We start from the raw sequence: 21,195 nt of genomic DNA, 5'->3' as shown, positions 1-21,195 counted from the left end.
AGATAGATAGATAGATAGATAGATAGATAGATAGATAGATAGATAGAATATGGTTAAGACAAGTAAACATATCACCCATACCTGATCATATATGATTCAAGTCACCTCTCTACTGAGTGAAGGAATATATAAATTTTACCATGTCTTCACAAGTCAAGATTAGTGACTTTGTTATTCAAGGTTCTGGTGTATTTCAATGTTGTTTTCTATTTCCTTTATATATTTTACTTATATGTGTCCCGATTGTCTCTCCCGATAGATCATAAGCTCCTTAAGTGAAAGATGGGTTTCATTTTTGTCTCTGTATTTTTAGCACCGAGCACAATGCCTGGTCCATCAGTGCTTAACAAACGATTGTTGATTGATTGATTGACCGATAAGGAGGTCATCATCTAAATTATTCTATTGATGCTCTTTTTTTCCTTCCGTGTCAGTTTCTCTAAGTCTTCCCCCATTTCTCCGAGTTGTTCACAATTTTCATTTATCATATCACAATAATATTCTGCTTCATCATTCTACCAAAATTCGTTCAGTCATTCCTAACTAATGAGCATCCTTTTTGTTTCTGGTGCTTGGCTTGATTTCAGCCATCAATGGGCACAGTCTCAAAATGAACTGAACTGGATACTTGTGGTTGCTGAGGGATGTAGTCCTAGGCACTTCCTTCCTCTTCTTAGCACTGGCTCAATACAGGGCTGATTGAGGTCAGCATGGTCCTTGGCTCACCCCTCCCAGTGGGGATTAACTCACTTTATTTTCTTTTAATTCATCTATTTTGTTTGTTGATCTTTTGCTTCATTTGGCACAGTTTCTTATTGATGAGGTGATTTTAGAGGAAGCTGGTTTAGCCTGAAACATTCCATATTGCCATCCTTGCCAGAAGTATATAAATGCTTTTTTCCCTTCTCTTACTACACTGTAATACTTATTTTATATGTATACTTACATACTAGATATACAATTTATGAATATTCACTCCTACTTCAGTCCAACCTTGACACAACTGCCAACATAACCAGGTGCTGTCTAGCACCTGCAGACTGAAAGGCAAATTCCTTACTTAGCCTGGCATTCAGGGCCCTATACAATCTGTCGCCAGTCTGTCTTTCCAACTTTGTTTCAAACTTCACACACTCGACATTGTGTTACGCAAATTTTGCATGTGCTCTTCTACCTCCATACATTCACAGACCTGGAATGGGCTTCCTCTTTGCATGTGCCTTTTAGAGTCTTTGTCTTTCTTCAAAACTCGATTCAAATGTAACTTCCTCCTTAAGCCTTCCCTCATCCTCCCCAGTTCGAAGAATTTTTCCTCCCCCTGTAGCAGAGCCTTCTGAGCTTATAATGGTCTAATCAACCCCAATTGGACACACTCCACCTTGACTCCAACATAGCAATGCCATTTTGGTCCTCTTCAAGAACGAAAGACAACAATCAATACTTCCCCTATTTTTTCTAGAGTACTTTATCTAGGTCCCTCACTTTCCCCAATTTCATTCTCCTTCGCATTCTATTATCTGTACAAATGTCATATTCCACTCCTTCCCCAACCCCTCTCCAAGAGCATTCATTCTCCTTGAAAACCATGATTTAGTTGTTTCTCAATCTTTGTATCCCCATTACTTAGTACAAGGTCTGTATGTTGTAAGTTCTTAATAAATATTGTTGAAAAAATATTGAAATAAGTAATCCACAAACAAATTAGTATGTGCTAGACCTAATACACACACACATATATATACATACATAAACGCATGAACAAATACACACATATGTGTTATCTATAGACTTCCAGTATGTCTCTAGTCTGACTATTGCCAAGCTAAGTTCAGAGATGATCATCATGAGTTTGACTGCATTTTTGTTGGATTTTCAGCCACGGTATCTATTAAAGACTAAGAAAGAGAGAGGTGCAGCCTATGCTAACAGAGGAAGTACTACACTGATGAAACCGTGGGTTCTGTTTTAATCTGTACATCAATTTGTTACTAAAGTACTTAAAAGCTCAATTATTCCTTCAATGTGGGTACTGACATTACCAATGTACATTCCAACAACTCTTCAGCATGGTTATCATAAGCACTGAAGTCACACCTATCACCACCTGGTGGCTGATGATGATGATGATGATGATAGCATTTACATGGCACTTTGAGGTAGGCAAAGTATATTATCTCATTTGATTCTCAAAACAATCCTGTAAAGTAGTAGTAAACCTTATGGAAAGTAGATACTCTTTTATCCCTATTTTATAGACAAGGAAACTGAGGCACATAGGGTCATACAGCTATAAGTATATGAGGCAGAATTTGACCTTTATCATCCTGAGACCAAGTCTAACACTCCATCCATTGTACTGTGTAGCTGTCAAAGTGATACCTTTTTGCCACAGTTCTTAACTAGTCCATGAACTAAAAAAATCACAAAATTGCTTTCCTTGCAATTATAGGTATTTTATTTTATGTATTTAAAAATTATTCTGGGGAGGAGCTTTGCCAGAGTACTGACAAAAAAAGGTAAAGAACCTTGTCTTATGATAAGGAGCCTCTGTGCCCTCAGTCAGGCTGGTCTGTGGCCAATTTCATTCGACAAGCATTTATTAAGAACCTACTAAGTGCAAGGTACTATGTTAAACCATAGACAAGAGACATTGTGGTTGAATCCATCCTTAAAACCTTCCTGGCTTGGAAGGACCTGAAAGGACTTTGTGATTTAAGAAAGCTGTCAGATGGCTGTTGGCAACATGGGGTCCACAACACCCCTGAGCATGGACCGAACCAGATCAAAATGTAATTAGGAAATATTTAACAAAGCAAATAAAAATTCAGTGAAACATTGATGTTACAGGTTAAAACTAAGTCAATATGCAGTCCTCAGGGAGCCTCATCATAAATTAGTGGCCACCATTTCCATTTGAGTTTGACAACACTACTGTAAGGTGCAGTCTTTGAGAACTTTGAGAATCCAAGGTCACCCCTACATCACGAGACATCAGAACTCATTAGGGGAGTGTGTATACATATATGTGTGTGTGTATATATATACATGTATGTGTGTGTGCATGTATATATGTATCTGTATGTATGTATATGTGTGTGGAGAGAGTCTTTTTGTTGATGTCTTTTAAAAATACAGTTATCATTTTCTGTCATTTTATCTTACCTTAATATAAACATACATATACATATAGATACAAGGAAAAAAAGCAGTGCCTACCCTCAAGGAGCTTGCAATATAAGTGGGGGTAGAGCACAAAAGCAACCTGAAAAGCCAGGGAGAGGAGGGGGGTGAGAGGGCAGCTGAGGCTTGGTTGAAAAGTTCTGAGTCAGGCGGTGAGCTAGAAGGCAAATGAAGCATGGCTGGCCTGGGCCTCTCCCCAAAATGGAGGCCCTGAGAGGAACTTGCCACTGAAAGAAGGAGGCTCCAGGCATGACGGGATATTCCAAGAGGAGATGGTCTCGGTGTTTGGGGCACTGAGGGAACTTCCAAAGCTATATGGAATAGATAACCCATAAGACCTATCAATTCATGGATGTATCTTGGACAGATATGACAAAGAGACAAGGAATCAGGTCTAGAACTAAACAGAAAGAGCAGAGGGTGTGTTAGGAAATCACATAGTTCTTTTAGTGACTCTAGGCTTCTCCCTGAAACAAAAGCCCAAATTTTAATATAGTTTTAATAGTCTTTTTTGTTGATATCTTTTAAAAAATATAGTTGTCACTTTCTGTCTTTTTATTTTACCTTACTATAAACATTTAATGGCATTCTTAATTTTGGGGACGAGTGAAATTGTAATTTGTAATAAAATTGCAATAAATTATAATAATTGTAATAAAAAAATCTCACTGGTGAGATTATAGAATCTTGGAGAGGAATGTTGGCATGTGTGTTTTATTTATATATAAATAAATTCTCATAAATTTATAGAGTCAATGAGCCTGCATTATGCATCACAACAACTTTTAACCAATGCTCTCTGAGTAGTGATTGCAGTTTAAATATATTTACCACACAATAAATCCAATCTCAGGCTTCAGTCCTGTTGAGACTCTTCCCAGCCTGCCACTTCTCTGCAGTCATTCACAGACCACAACAATTTTAAATCAAAGATTTGTCTGTCTTCCTTCAGAAGCTAACCCCAAGCTCATTCCTCACAAGTCAGCACCTGCTTTTCTAAGTTAAGAATCAAGAAAGTTCTGATCCACAAAAATGGATTCTTAGGTTTCTGTCCAGTCATATCCAAGAAGTCACCACAATAACTTCATTTATAGCACTTGAAATTTTATGAAGCAATTTCTTTGACCTTTGGAGGTAAGCAGTATATCTTCTGTTATTGTTGTTATCACTTTTACCCATGAGCAAGTGTGATGGCAGATAACAAAAAGATCACTGGTTCAAGAAGCAGAGTATCTTGGTTCAAATCTAACCTTTGATAGAAGCTGGGTCATCTGGAAGAAATCATTTAACCTCCTTAGCCTTTGATTTTCTTATCTGTAAAATGGGACTATATGGACTCTAATGTTTCCTCTAATTCTCATCTATGATACTATGAAATTAAAGGATGGGGCAGGTTAATTTTAAAAATCCATAACAAGATAGCATCCCAGAATTCAGATCTGTATGATACAAACCATACTAAAATTTCTGGGAGCAGTACTGATTTCAATAAAAAAGAAAATGTACTTTTAACAAGGCTGTGAAAGAGGTTTATATAATTTTTAGACCACATATTCTGGCTTTTGGATTCAAAACTATGGTCATTCTGTGCAGGTCACCCCTCATCCACCCTCTGCTTAATGGATTAGAGCAGTTGCTAAAGAGCTAATGATCTCTGCCTATTAACAGCTGCTTAAGTTGCAGCTTACAAAGAAGTCTGCTGCCCAGCAACAGAAGCTGTGGAGTGTTGGTCTGAAGAGGCCAGGCTGCTTGTATCCAGTATACAAAATACTCTCTACTAAGGGGAAGCTGCAATCATTTAAAAAAAATGTAGTTAACATACCTTGCCTAGAAAGCTAGCCACTGGGACTCATGGGAAGAAGGAATATTGAGAAGATAGAGAAGTTTGGATTAAATTAGATTTTTAAGGCTCATTTCTTGAAGATAGACCTCTGATGCTTAGTATTCTAAAAGCATTCTCAGCTCTGGTAGGTCTTTAGAGGCTATGGGGATGGGGAAATAGACAAAGGAGTCCCACTCAAACTCAAGGTAAAAAGACTGATTTTCAGTGACATTATTGAGTTCTGATTCTCCTGATTTTCAAGCCTGAGGAAATGGAAATCGCCCTTCTCCAGAGTCTGGAAAAAAATTTCTGGATAAATCAAGTGTCTCCTAAAACATTTTATAAGTAGTAGCTATTCTTATGAGTCCAACTAAACAACTATTTCATGGTGTATGGATATTTATAGCTTCAATTTAAGAAAGTGCTTGTCATTTCCTCTGAATTATTAGCATTTTAACATACACCAGTTATTTAGTTGCACAAGCATCTTTGATTTTAATTCCTCTTTGTGTATCTTGTTTTGCAGCCTGTTTCCTGCCCTGCATTTGGTTCATGGAGATTGGAGTCTAAGGTTTGCTATCTAAAGAGTTCTGTTCTACTCTGTTTGATCCAGTCTTCTGGCACACCTGGTTTAGCATATTCATTTCATCATTCTGGCAACATAGGTTTTGATTTTTTTTTAAGTCCCATCCTTTGCTTCTATCAGGTTGTGTTTCTCTTCATTTGTCAGGTGTTAGAACTCTTTCATTCTTGGCATCTACATTTTCTTTTCCTTATCAGCAGAGAAATTGGTAAGAAGGCATATCTCCCCATTATCCTTGTTCCTTTCCCACTATTACCAAAATGGCGTAATCAGGACCAGATAATATTAAGGTGTTTTGATATTGCAAAATGTATCAGTGAGTGTGAAAACACATACTACATGTGTGTTTATATAGGCACATGTATGTATATGCATATGTGCATAAATGTGTACTGTATATACATATATGTTTTTGTGTTGGAAACAAACAGAAAAAAAATCAAGTGGATGAAGTAAGTTTATTGTCTAGCCTATGGAATAAAATTAGTGAGTCCTTGATCTCACTGATGAGTGTATTCCATCCAATGATGCAGATCACAGTTTATCCATACTTGGTGAAGGGTCTTACTCTTGTTCTCTTCACATATGAGGATATTAGTGTGGCATATGGGCTCTTCTTCTCCCTATGAAAAGCAGTAGAAGGGGGAAAATGATTTTTTTGGTCTTTTTGGAGGGGGAAAGGCAGGGCAATTGAGGTTAAGTGAGTTGCCCAAGGTCACATGGCTAGTAAGTGTTAAGTGTCTGAGATAGAATTTGAACTCAGGTCCTCCTGACTCGGGGGCTGGTGCTCAATTCACTGCGCCAACTAGCTGCCCCCAAAGGGAAAATGATTTTTTTAAAAAAAAGCTTTTCAAGAGATTCACCTATCCTAGTCATTTGGAAAGTATTTAAGGACAGAGTTATAAAGAGGACAAAAAATGGAAGAGGTAATAACAAATAATAATAACAATTTGGGGCTGCTAAGTGGCGCAGCGAGTAAAGCACCGGCCCTGGAGTCAAGAGGACCTGAGTTTGGTTCCGGTCTCAAACACTTAACACAAAAAAACTAGCCACGTAACCTTGGGCAAGTTACTTAACCCCAACTGCCCTCCAAAAGGCAAAATAATTATAATAATAATTTATATTAAATATACATTAGATATAAAACATGTATATTATGCTTTAAGGTTTGCAAAATGTTTTACAAATAAAATCTCATTTTATCCTCACAACAACCCTGGCAGAGAGGTGTTATTATCATTCTCATTTTATAGATAAAGAAACTGATAGAGATAAGACTTAGCCATGTCACACAGCTAGTGTTGGAGGTTAGATTTGAACTCGGGTCTTCCTAGCTCAACATCCAGTACTGGGTCTGTTGTGCCGCCTAAGCTACAAAGATGTTTCTGACAGATTTATTTCACCATCAAGTAGCCACCAACATTCAAATACCAACCTCATACTATCAGATAAGTTTCTGTAGTATGCAGAAATAGCATAGAAACAAAATATTGGAATCTCAATACATATATATAAGCTGTAGCCAAAATTCAGGAGACCTCTACATTTTTAAACTACCAGCTAGTGTTCAAAATAAAATAGCCTATTGCAATTGCTAGCATATACTATATCAAAAGATGCTGACATTTGTAATACTTGGAGGAAAATTAAATCTGTTCACATGGACTTACTATTACTTGAACTTCTATCATTTGGGGTATTTTCTTATCTCATCTCAGAAGTTTCTGAAGCTGTTATGATTAAACAACACAAATTGCATAGTTCCACTTTTTTTCCCTTTCTGTTCACTAAACATTTTGTTTTTACTTTGTACCTTTAATGCAAACCATGTGGCATGAGATAATGACCAGAACTTTCTGGAAGTATCTCCCCAAGAGTAAGCAAGACCCAGCATTGTTGTGTCAAACTAGGACAGTTGGTTGATAGAGAAGGATCTTTTAAAAAAAATTTGTTTTTGTTTTTTTGGAGGGGGGAGGGCAGAGTAATTGAGGTTAAGTGACTTGCCTAAGGTCACACGGCTAGTAAGTGTTAAGTGTCTGAGGCCAGATTTGAACTCAGGCCCTCCTGACTCCGGGGCCAGTGCTCTATTCACTCTGCCATCTGGCTACCCTAGCGAAGGATCTTTTTTTATTGAGCAACCATTCACCAAACAACCATTTGATATAACTCATAAAAATATTGTTTGTCGTAGATCTGATCACTAAACAGTGCTAAGTAATTCACTTTATTTTCTTTAACAGGACTAAAGAACAAAGACAAGAAACGCTGGAGCAGCTCAAATATAGAAGGGGTCTGGACTGGAAGGGACACAATTCTGAGACATTTGATATTTTAATTTTCAAGGTCTCTGGAGGAAGGGAAGATACTAAAGCAAAAAGAAAAGGTGTTTGGGTATGTTAATGTAACATAGTCATCCTTGGCAGAAGCCCTACCCTGATGCCTCATTGTATTTTGAAAGTGAATCTGGATTCTTGAAAGCTATTCCTGGAGAGCACAAGGTCTGGAAGACTCTTCCAAGCAGGAAAGGCTTCAAGTATGGTTCAGGTGAATGACAAATTGCTTTGATTTATTAGATGAGCCTAGCTAAGCATTGGGAACCAATTTACAAGAAAGAATGTTCCACTCTGAGTCACAGGACCTGAGTTCAAACCCTGGCTCTGCCATTTAAAACCTGAATGAAATTTGGCAAGCCATGTCACCTCTCTAGAGCTCAGGTTCCATGATGATTTCAAAGGTCCCTTCCAACTCTAGCTACCCAATCTTGTGGCTATGGTGATTCACGAAATGATCATTTTTTTAAATGCCCTGAAAGTTATGCAGTTAACCCCTATGTAGTTAAGGTGGTAGGCATTAATTTTATGGTTGACAATTTAAATGTGAAATCTCTGTCCAATGACCAGCAAGATTAAGAATAACAGTAGTTAGTATTTATATAGAACTTTTAGGTTTGTAAAACACTTTATACACGTTACCTCATTTTAGCCTCATAACAACTCTGCCATTATTACTTTCATTTTACAGATAAGGAAGATGGGGCTGAGAGAGTAAGAGTCTGAATCAGGATTTGAACTCAAGTCTTCCTGGCTTCAAGTTCAGTGCTCTATCTACTATACCATCTAGTTGCCTAATATGCTCTAACCTCTGTCCCAATGTCCATTGATATAGGACTCTATTTGCCTGCCTATTGAGACAGACAAAGAGAGCAAGAATGAAAGAAAGAGAGACAGAGACAGAGAGAGCCTTCTTGAAGTTCTTTTCAAGCTTCAAGTTGCTTGGGGTCTTTTTTTTAAAGCAATTGGGGTTAAGTAACTTGCTCAAGGTTACATGGCCAGGTGTTTCTGGATGGGTGCTAAGTGTCTGAGCCCAGATTCGATCCCCAGGTCATCCCAACACTGGGGCCGGTGCTCTTACTCGCTGTGCTACCTGGCAACCCCATGCTTGGGGTCTTTCAATCACATCAGGCACTTCTAGCTTCCAGCTTCAAGAAGGAAGATGGACAAGACCAATCCTATTCCATGTGGTTAAAACACTTGGGAAGACATGAGAGGCTGGCAGTCTCCATCGTATTCCCAACATCCACCTTGCTACACTAGAAATTTCAGGGAACTTCCCCTTGGGTGAAGTCTGAGACTCTTTCTCATGACCAAGTTGAGATACCTCATTCCCAATGGGAGAGGTCCTTCAATATGCATTCTCTGGTATATATCCTCCTCTTTATACATTCCATGACTTATGTTTTATTATCAATTTGGATAAATGGGTTTTGGGGGCTAAGTGCTATATGTGTTCATTGTGGATTTGCTATTTCATGGGAAAGGGGTCAAGTCAAGCCTTGGATATAGGGCTTGAAGCCCTCTTTTTCCCTGCCCCTTGATAATGAAATACATCACAAGTTAACTTGAACCTGAAACTCTTTTATCCTAACACCTGGAACTCATATGTCCTAGCCTAACAATATTTAAGGGAGTAGATATATAATTCTAGTCTAGTACCCTCTCTTCCTGAGGAGGAGAGACATATTGTGATGCTCCATGTGGGGCAAGAGGCTGTCCCTAACATGTAGCATGAAGGGGTGATTGTGTAGCTTGCAAAGAGGAAGAATAGACAACTCTAGTTTCTTCTCCCTTCACTCTTCTCCATGGAAGACTTTAATTCCTGCCAGGAGGGGATAGTTGGGACCAGAAACCACAGTGACATTGTACACTTCAGAGAGAGGGGATACCAGAATAGAAATATAGCAATGTGTTCCCAAGAGACAAATGACTGAGAGCCCTAGTCTTCAACCAGTGCAGATTGGACTTAAAGTACTCATATGTCTTATAAAGGTTGGCCCTTATAAAGATTTAAGCCCTTATTGTGAGAGTCTGGGGGCTCCTTTAGACCCTTCCTGTATGAGGATGGCAATTTGTCATTAGATCTTGGATCCTAGTTTCTTACTGGGAAATGGGGGTGGGGGGAAAGGGTATAGTGATGCTTTTACTCTCTAAAGAAAATATGGGAAGGATGCAGTTGCTGCCTTAAAGCATTTTTGGATTGTCATGTAAAAGAGGAATTCAATTTGTTCTAGTAGGGCCCAGAATATAGAATTGGGAACATCTGGCTGGGTGAGTTGGGTGAGTTACTGAGAGGGAGAATTTGAATTTATGTAATGAAAAGCTTCATTACAATTAGAGCTATCTAAAGCTGCCTTGGAGTTAGAGGGATCCCCACTAATGGAAGTCTTCAAGAGGAGGCAGGAGAATCCCTTGTTAGTAATCTAGTGGAAGGGATTCTTGTCTAGGTAGCAGCTGGACTGGATGACCTTGAAAGTTCCTTTGAACTCCAATATTCTGCATGATTTTGTTGAAACAATTGACTGAGAGAGCACTGTACAACATAAGAAAGAAATTGAACCATAGTAGACAGGAACTGGCCAGTTATTACTATGATCATCATTTCTACACACAGCTGGTTGCACGCAGTCAGATCATCAATTGGACAGAGCAAAGGGCAAAATTAGCACCAAATTAGAAGAAAGGTTAATGATGAAAAGACACTGCATACAATTATAATGTTTCAAATCCAACTTTTAAAAATAAGTTCCAGACTTTGTGAAATAAGAAATAATAAAAATGAAAACATTAATTATTACTATTGTGGCCATTTCTTGGAAAATTTTAACCAATTTAAAACAATGAAACAGATCTGTCCTCATTTCTACAACAATCTACTTATCAAAAAAGAAAAAACCCAAAGAACAAAAAGGGGCAGCTGGCGGCACAGTGAATAGGGCGCCAGATCTGGAGTCAGGAGGACCTGAGTTCAAATGCAGCCTTAGATACACTTACTAGCTGTGTGACTTCAGGCAAGTCATTTAACCCCAATTGTCTTGCCTTCTCCCCTCAAAAATAAAAAAAAACAAACTCCTCATCATTGAAGAGCCATCACAGCTGGACTCTACAATCTTGGTAATATAGAGGAGTGAAAATTGAAATGAAGAAAATCAAGTCAGGAGGAGGAAGCTGACTTGATAAAGTAGAAATCCATGTCCATAATAAAACAATTTTAAGGACTCCTAGGCAGTTGTAGGGAAAAGCATAGGAGATATATTAGAGTGTATATGACTGGAAACAGTGGTAAAAGGAGACAACCGGTGTACAACCTGAGTATGGCGCTTCAATTTATGGAATTTTCCTTAGATACAACACTCCATCCATCTCCCCAACTCCTTGTCTTCTCACTGTCTGAACCTCTCCTCCCTCTCATTAGGCTTGGAATGTTCTCCCTCCTCACCTCTGCCTTCTGACTTCCCTTCCGAAGACTAAGCTCAAGTCCCGCCTTCTGAAGTCCCGCACCTCACCCTAGCCACTGCCAGTGCCTCCTCGCTGAGGCTACATTCTATTGATTTGTACCCGTTGTTTCCCTATTAGAAGGGGGCTCTTTGAGGCAACAGACTGTGTTGTTGTCTTTCTTTGTATCCAGAACACTTAACACAATGCCTGTCACATATAATCATTGCTTAATAACAATTATTTACAGTACGATATTGGACAATTTACTTCACTAATCTGAGCCTCAGTTCTTTTCTGCCAAATGAAAGAGTTAGATCAGATGATAATTATTGTCCCTTCCACCTCTAAAAGTCTATGACTTTCTGAATCTTAGGGTTAACATCAACCCAGGAATTACACAATGACCTATAGGTCTCCTTTATACTAATAGTAAGTGGAGGAGTCCTCAGGTGGGAGGCTGATGAATCAACTAGTCTCAACTGAGGTAAAAGGAGATTGGGGGGTGAGGAGGGACAGAGAACGGGAAGAGTAAGTATTATGAGTTCATTCAGTCAGGAAAGAGTAAGAAAACAATATGGTAAAGACAGAAGGCTAGATGAGAGTCCAACATATGAGTAAGGTTATCAAAGATCCAGCTAGAAGGCTGGCACTGAGGGGGAATTGCCAGGAAAGTTTGGCGAAGGTGCAGGCAAATGTATAAAGTATAACCAAATGACCAGACAGAAGTTAATTGCAGACTGATAGGGATTTGAAGAACCAAAAGCCTTTCAATGAGATGATGTGGACCTGATAGCTTGTTATACTTATTTTTTTTTTAAAGCAATCGGGGTTAAGTAACTTGCTCAAGGTTACACGGCCAGGTGTTTCTGGGTGGGTGCTAAGTGTCGGAGCCTGGGATTCGATCTCCAGGTCTTCTCAACACTGGAGCCGGTGCTCTTACTTGCTGTGCTACATGGCCGCCCCAATAGCTTGTTATACTTAATCATAGAATCATAGCATTGAGTTACAAGTTATTTCAAGGTCATATAGTCCAGCTTGTACCTGAATAGAAGTATCTACTAAAATATCCTGAAGAAATGGTCCTTCAGTCACCATATACAGTGATAGAAAGTTCATCACCCAGTCCACTTTTATGTATCTACAATTGGTAAAGAATGTGTCTTTATTTTGAAGCCAAATTTACCCCCTCTGAAATTGCCACCTATTGCTCTGTATGGCTGTTGAATACACAATGCCCTTACTACTTCCCACCTAAGGCATCTTCCCGATGCTCTGGATTTGACCTTGGCTGAGCTGGTATTGAAAAGACCTTCATGCCGCTGCCCTCATGGCTGCTTCCAGAGCTCCTGGCCTGCAGATCGCAGGGGGACCAAGTGACCATTCAGAGGGTAATCATTCTTGCTTTAGCCTCCTTGGATCTGGATCTCAGTCTTGGGTGTTGGTCTTGGGGTGTGTGACCAGTGAGCCAGAGCTTGTGGGGCTGTGGAGAGGGCACCCTCCTAATAGCTCCAGCAGCTGCAAAAACCCCAGTGATTTTGGGACATAACTCTCTCCATTCTGGAAGCAGTGTTTACAATGGCAAAGAGCTCAAAAGTCAGGTAATTGGCTGGCAATATGAGCAAGCAATGGAAGCATAAACAGACCATAGAATCCTTTTTTTGGGGACAAAAAGGATCAAGGCACGGAGTGGGAGGAAGATAGCAAAGTCAGAGCTCCTGCTTCAAAAGCCCCCAAGAAAAATATGAATTGATTATAGGCCATAGAGGAGCTCAAGAAGGATTTTGAAAATCAAGTAAGAGAAGTGGAGGAAAATTTGGGAAAAGAAATGAGAATGATGCAAGAAAATCATGAAAATTGAGTCAACAGCCTGCTAAAGGAAACCCAAAAAATACACTGAAGAAAATCACACCTTAAAAAATAGACTAACTCAAATGGCAAAAGAGGCCCAAAAAGCCAATGAGGAGAAGAATGCTTAAAAAGTCAAATTTGCCAGATGGAAAATGAATTTCAAAAACTCACTGAAGAGAACAATTCTTTCAAAATTACATTGGAGCAATTGGAAGCTAAAGACGTTATGAGAAATCAAGACACTATGAAATAGATCTAAACAAATAAAAAAAATAGAAGGCAATGTGAAATATCTCATTGGAAAAACCTCTGACCTGGAAAATAGATCCAGAAAAGATAATTTAAAAATTATTGGACTACCTGAAAACCATGATAAAAAAAAAAGCCTAGACACCATCTTTCAAGAAATTATCAGGCAAAATTGCCCTGATATTCTAGAACCAGAGGGCAAGACAGAAATGAAAAGAATTCACTGATTGCCTCTTGAAAAAGCTCCTAAAAAGTAAACTCCTAGGAATATTATATCCAAATTCCAGAGCTCCCAGGTCAAGGAAAAACACTGCAAGCAGTCAGGAAGAAACAATTTGAGTATTGTGGAAACACAATCAGGATAACACAAGACCTAGCAGCTTCTACATTAAGGGATTGAAGGGTTGGAATTCCAGAGGTCAAAGGAGCTAGGACTAAAACCAAGAATCACCTACCCAGCAAAACTGAGCATAAAGTTACAAGGAAAAATATGGTCATTCAATGAAATAGAGCATCTTCAAGCATTCTTGATGAAAAAACCAGAGCTGAACAGAAAATTTGACTTTCAAATACAAGAAGCAAGAGAAAGTAAACAGAAAAAAGAAATCATAAGGAACCTATTAAAGTTTAAATATTTACATTCCTACATAGAAAAATGATAATTTTGTAACTTATGAAACTTTCTCAGGATGTTACTTATGAAACTTTTCTTTGTCTCATATATATATATATATATATATGTATATATATTTATAGAGGAAGGCATATGTGCGTATAAATACATATGTGAGTGTGTGTATATATGTGTACATGTATACATAGAGGGCACAGGATCAGTTGACTATGAAGGGATGATATCTAAAAAAAATAAATTTGAGAGGTGAGAGAGGAATTTATTGGGAGGAGGAGAAAGGAAGAGATAGAGTAGGGTAAATTATGTCATATAAAAGAGGCAAGAGAAAACTGTTTACAATGGAGCGGTTGAGCAGGAAGGTGAAAGGGAATGGGTCAGCCTGATTCTCATTGAATTTGGCTTAAGGAGGGAATAACATACACACTCAATTGGGTATCTTACCCTATAGGAAAATAGGGGGGTAGATATAAATAAGAGAGGGGATGATAGGAGGGAGGGCAGATTGGGGGAGAGGGTGATTAGAAGCAAACATTTTTGAAAAGGATAGGGTCAAAGGAGAAAATAGAATAAGTGGAGGCCGGGATAGGATGGAGGGAAATGTAGTTAGTCTTTCACAATAGAACTACTATGGAAATGATTTGGGTAACTACACATGTACAACCTATATTGAATTGCTTATCTTCCCAATGAGGGTGGGTGAGGAGGGAAGAAGGGTAAAAATTTGGAACTCCAAGTTTTAAAAACAAACATTTAAAAATTTTGTTTTTTACATACAACTGGGAAATAAGATATATAGGTTCTGGGATATAGAAACCCATCTTGCCCTACTAGAAAGTTAGAGGGGTGATGGGGGAGAATATGAGAGAGAATAGATTGGGAGAAAGGAGTATTCAGTAGGCTAGCTATTTTGGGGTGTGGTGTAGGGGAAAGACAGGGAGAAAAAATTGTAATTCAAAATTTTGTGGAAATGAATGTTGAAAACTATAAATAAATAAATTTTTAAAATAAATTTAAAAAAAGAAAAGACCTTCATTATTTGGGGAGCATGTTTACACATAGTTCCTACATTTGTGGAACCGTTTCTTTCTCATTCTGTAAAGTATTGGAGCTAGTCATACCAATAACTGGAGACTATAGCATGAAGTCCCTTTTTCCTTCAATAATTACTGATGGAGTTTCTTGTGATGATGGCTGATAAAATATATGTTAAGTTGACTAGAAAAAGAGATTAATGGAGGATGTCAAGAGTCTAAATTCTGGTATAGATGAAGTTAACAAGAGACAAGCAATGGAGGATGAAAATAAGGTGAGAAAGTATCCTTTATACTAATATTAGAAAGTGATAGAGGGTCCAAATGGTTGGTGTGGTCAGTGGGACAAATGCACTTTGGTGTGGCAGAAAGTATACGAAAGAGAAAGGGAACACACAGGTCAATGTGACCAAATGGTAAGCCTTGTCAATACTACCTCCATGATGGCTCTTGTATTTTTCTCCTCACCAACTCACACATAAGAACTGCTTTAGTTCAGAACCTTTTACCTGCTCTATTCAGATCACCTTCTAAAGTACCTCTCCAATTCATCCTTACCACCCCACAAAACAGGAGTCAAACAAAACTTTAAAGCACATCTTTTCCCTGCTCATAAAGCTCCAGTCGCTCTCTATTTCCCCTAGGAAAAATTTCAAATTTCTCAACTTGTCATATGAAAGCCATGGGCAAAACAAATATAGGATATAAACTCATTTGTAAAATATGAGAGAAATGCATGGTGGAAGATTATAAGCAGAATCATCTCATAAAAGAGTAAGAAGTCATTCTGGGAAAAGCAAATCTAAATAAAACTTGATGGTACTCAAGCAAGCAAAGTCAACCTAAACATAAATAAGGATGAAATTAGAAACAGGACAATTGACAGACAAACAAATGGAAAAGATATGAAAATATGTCTATGGCAGTCTATATGCCACATTTGAACTCTGACATCTCAGTACCAGATATGCTTCTGGAGAAAGTAGAAAAGCCACGAACACACAAATGGAATACATTGAGTAAATACAAAGATTACATGCACTGGAGGTAATAGTTCTGATGGTGTTTTTAAAGTATCTGAGGTCAAAAGAGATTGAAAGTATTGCCAAAAAGAGACAATTAAGAGAATATCAGTAACTATCAATAGATGAGCTACTTTCTCATTTATACAAAACTTTTATGAGAACAGTCTATACATACATTAAGGATATCTTCTATCAAAGCACTGGAAGAGAACAGGCATCCTTTCGAAAATTATATTACAGAGGGAGGATTCTGGGAAGACAGGAAAGGTTAGAAAATTCCAAGCTCTCAAAATTTTCTCCTGAAAAAGAGATAAAAGAGCACCTTAGAGCAAACAAAGAGCTGTAAAAAATAAATAAGAGTAGGTGAATAACAAGGGTCCTCCTGGGACAATTGGAGAAAACCTGAAGAAAAATCCCAGGATGAGATTTGGTCCTTGTGATCAGTAAACACTTCTAGGCTTGGTGCTAGGTCCTAGGTCCACTTAACCAGCAAGAGGCAAGCCCTGGGGTTAGCTGGGTTGGGAGGCTGCCGTGATCCTAGCCATAGGAAGTTTTCCCTCTGGGACAGGTGAGGGGAGTTGAGCATCTAAGCCTGGGAAGATTGAGGAAACCTGTGCTGACAATAAATGCCAGACTCAGATGTGCTGTGGAGAAGCAGCTGGGGGAGATAAGGAACCAGCACACTCCCAGTGAGTGCAAAAGAAAAAGGTGGTGACATTGCAGGCTGTGGGCACTTATAGGAGGCTAGATGTTTGGCTTGGGTTCCAGGATAGAGGGGAGAACTGAAGACCTGAGGCCAGAGAGGCACCATTCCCCCATGCCCCAGGACTAGAGGTGATTACAAAAATTAAAGAGTACTACTACAAAAAACATGCACTGGCCAAGGGGAAAGAATCCAACCATAGAGAATATTACTGTGGGAAGAGAGAAGACTGAGGTTCATCTTCAGAGGAGGATACTGAAGCAAAGAAACCTTCTACCCCAAAGATTAACATTAAATGGTCACCTGCCCAAAAAGAATTCATAGAAGAACTTTAAATAGACTTTAAGAATCAAATGAGAGAGATTGAGGAAAACTGAGAAAAAAAAAAGAACAATCCAAGAAAAGCAAGAAGAATTATGGGGAAAAAAGCCAATCAATTAGAAATGGAGATTCAGAATCTTAAGGAAGAAAATGACACCTTGAAAATCAGAATTGGACAAGGGGAAGTCAATAAAGTTATAAGAGATCAAGAAGTAATAAAACAAAACATAAAAAATGAAAAAATAGAAGAGAAATTGAAACATCTTCTAAGTAAAACAACTTTTTGGGGAACAGATCAAGAAGAGAAACTATAAGAATATTTGGACTACCTGAAAGCTATGATCAAAAGAATCTTGATACAATAATGCAAGAAATGATTAAAGAAAATTGTCCTGAAGCATTAGAACAGGGGGAGAAAGTAGAAATAGAAAAACAAAAACAAAATTCATTGATCACCACCTGAAAGAGATCCTATGAGGAAAACTCATAGGAACATTAGAGCCAAATTCCAAAACCCCTAGCTCAAGAATATAATATAAAGAGCACCAAGAAAAAAATAATTCAAATATATCAGTGCTGTAAATAGAATCACATGATTCCTACAGTGGCAACACTTAAAGGACCACAGATCTTGGAACACTACATATCAAAAAGCAAAATAACTGTGTTTCTGGTTCAAAATATCATACCCAGTAAAGTTGAGCATAATCCTGAATTTTTTTAAATGGACATTTAATCAACTGTCAGACTTTCAGGACTTTATTTAAAAAAATAAAACCTGAACTTAATAGAAGACTTGACATATAAAAGCCAAGATAAATATAAGGTACATATCAAAGACTAATTACAAAGTATTCAATAGGGACAGATTGTTTACCTTTTATGTATGTAAAATGTGAAATGTATATCTAAGATTGTTATTAGTAATTGGGTAGTTCATAAGAAAGATTGGGATAGGCATGAGTATGATATGACTTTAAAAAGTTAAACCATTTAGGAAGAGCTAAAAAGAATGATTATCTTATGCAAATGAGGTACAAGAGGGAGAAATGGAACAGAGGAATTAGGGGAGGAAGGCTGGTAGTTCTGGAATCCTACTTTCATTGGGAATGGTTCAAGGGGGAACAATACATATACATCTAGGAGAATATAAAAGTTTTCTAAATTCAGAAAGAAATAAAATATGAAGGGGAGAGGAGAAAGGATAAGGGAGGGATCTCTAGAGGGAGGGGGGAATAAGTTAAAAGGGAATATAGAAGGGTATTTAGGTTAATGGGAATGGCAGAAGGGAGGGATCCTTGGTGGGGAGGGGGGTTGGGGGGGAAGTAGGCTAAGTAATAAGAGGGCAAGGTAGCAGGTCGAAATAAAGTAGAGGAGGGAGGAGGGATAGGAAGTAAGAGATATGCACAAACATAAAAACAAAGATTAGGAGTAGACTTTGTTAGGGAAAATATATGTCTATGTATGTATATATATGTATGTATCTATAACTATACATATATCTGCACTTAATCATAGCCTTCAGAGGGGTAGGAAGAAGGGGGAAAAAAGAACAAGGTAAAAAGTGCACAGCAGAGAACAAAAGAAAACTTACAAGGAAACAAAGATGGACAGCTTTCAACACAACCTACAGTATTTATTATATAGGCTTTCTTGAAATGGAAATTTATTGCTATATATTTTGAATCCTCTCATGTTCTGTTGTGCACATGACTTGCTTTTCTTTTCTTACTTTGCATTTAAATTTATAATATTTCTTTTCCTTTTCTCTATTGTGTATTTGAATTTTTGTGTTTGAGTAAAAAATAATATAAAAAATAAAATTATATTAAAAAGTAGGCTGCATCTTTATATTATTCAGTGAAAAATGTGGAGAATATGATACTCTCTTGTGATTATTTCTTGTTGATTCAGGTCCTAGGTGGGAGTGGAGGGCAGATAGCAATTATGCATTGCTCTCATTCCTCAGCCTGAAGTAGGGCTTCCACTGATTTTGAGTGATAGTAACTTCCGAGTCCTTCTACTTCTCTGAAGTCTTAGATAGGGCAAGTATTGAGTTGAGTAACTGTCCTCTCTATTGATCACAGACTCAAAAGGCATGAGTATGGGGACAGGTACTGAGCTGGGTGTTTGCATCTGCCACCCTTCCTACTCAGAGCAAAGACCTTCACTATTTGGGAGTTAGTGGCTGCCTACATTCCCTCTTGTACTGGCTAAGAGTGGGCCAACATGAGCCAGGAGACAGATGTTACCTCACTTCTCACTCAGCCTTGGTTCAAAGTGGGGCCACTAAGGATGCTGACAGTCAATATAGTTCTTTTTTTTTCTTTTAAATGAGTATTAGCCTACTGTAGGTTCTTTTCATTCATCCATTTTACTTTTTTATTTTTTACCTCACATAGCTTAATTTCTTATTGTTCTCGAAATAGTTTTAGAATAGGAATTCTTAGCCTGGGGTCTGTAGATATATTTCAGGCAGTCCATGAACTTGAATGGGAACAAATTAGATCTTTGTTTTTACTAACTAATCTTTGTCTTACTAATTGAAATTCAGCATTTTCTTCAATTATTTAAAAAGATTTTTCTTAAAAGGGGTTTCATTGGGCTGTCAAAGGGATCCATGATACTAAAAAAAGAAGAACCTGAATTTAGCTGGAACTTCACATCATTTTTCTCTCACTTATTCTTAAAGGACTAGAATCCTGTGCATCCTTAATAGCTCTGGCTGGGGTCTAATAGATAAGGCTTAAATCTTTTCATATTGCCAAAGGTCAGAGGGAAATTTATCACCTTAGTTGTTTTATTCATAGAATAATATGAATGAGTAAATTATTTCTATGAGCCTATTTAAGATCTCCACCTGCTCTGAAAATGAACACAAAGTTTTTCCATAATGTTTAAGAATATATTTAATTGTAGTGACTATGCCTTTTAAAGGGAAGAGAATGAGGAGAGAAACAGGGGAGAGAGAAGTGAGAAGAGGAGAGAAGAGAGCAAAGGAGAAATGGCATAAGCTCCCAGAAAATAGGAAGGGGGTTGGATCATAGGTACAAATAAAGGATTTTGCTTTGGCGATGAAGAAAGTTACTTATGAGTGTTGTAAGAATGAATCAGTAAAAGAGCCCTAGCTTCCTGGAAGTCAGAAGACCTGTAAACAAGTCATTGCTTTTCTCTATTCCTTAGTTCCTCTATAAACTGAAGGAGTTGAACTGCATGATCTCACGAATCTCTTCCAACTCTAACATTTTTTGATTCTTCTGTGTCTAAGATACCTAGATAAAGCTGAAAATATGGGTTTCTTTTTTTAAGTTAAGCGCAGTAGTTTAAACAGATATGATTTAAAAAATCTTCAGGGTCTGTTTAATGTGCATTAGGGTAATAAAAATAATAGGTGGCATTTATGTGGTCTTCACATTTGCAAAGTACTAAATATACATACATACATACATACATACATACATATCATCTCACTTTACCTTCAACACAACTCTGTGACGTAGGTTCTGCAGGTATTATAATATCCCTACTTTATAACTGAGTCTCAGGTTGTCACAGTCACAGATCTAGGAAAAATGAAAGCTGGGATTCGAACCCAGGGTTTCTTGGTTCTGCTCCTACTAATCTACCCACTATATAATTCTGCAGACCTTAAGGGTATTCCTCAGATGAGAAAATTGGGAGTTCCCTAAATGGAATATAGATGACCATTTCTGTCATCGAGATCAACTAAGTAAATTGTATTTATTCTACTTGATTTCTAAAGGTCTAGGACTAGCTTTTAGCTTCTAACCCTGTATCAATTCAAACTAATTTAATCCAATACGAGAAGTATGTGTATGTATATGTGTATGTGTGTGTGTATAGTTTCTACTATATGCCAGACACTCTCTTAAGTGCTAGTGATATGAAGACTAAAATTAAACATTCTCTGCCCTCAAAGAATTTATGTTCTTTTGGTGCGTGTGTATGTTTGATGTATAATATGGGTTACTATGGATGCATTGTTGTGAATTTTCAATACTGTCACG

At 37.8% G+C, this 21,195-nt stretch overlaps 1 long non-coding RNA gene across 2 annotated transcripts; it reads left to right on the top strand.

Annotated features, from left to right (window-relative positions):
* Positions 1–4,044: 4,044 nt before the first annotated feature.
* LOC138163397 (uncharacterized) lies at positions 4,045–10,907 on the top strand. Of its 2 annotated transcripts, none has more exons than XR_011168875.1 (4): positions 4,045–4,314; positions 5,529–5,793; positions 7,826–8,129; positions 8,607–10,907. It is a non-coding gene; the product is annotated as an uncharacterized lncRNA (long non-coding RNA). The 2 variants fall into 2 exon arrangements; XR_011168876.1 differs by lacking the exon at positions 4,045–4,314 and adding an exon at positions 4,898–5,147.
* Positions 10,908–21,195: the final 10,288 nt, after the last annotated feature.

The sequence above is a fragment of the Petaurus breviceps genome, unplaced genomic scaffold (assembly GCF_028583685.1).
Source record: "Petaurus breviceps papuanus isolate PSGF00001 unplaced genomic scaffold, PetGlider_PUasm1.0 188, whole genome shotgun sequence".
Classification (NCBI taxonomy): Eukaryota; Metazoa; Chordata; class Mammalia; order Diprotodontia; family Petauridae; genus Petaurus; species Petaurus breviceps.
Note: the sequence above shows the minus strand (reverse complement) of the source record. Positions and strands in the feature narration are given on the sequence as shown.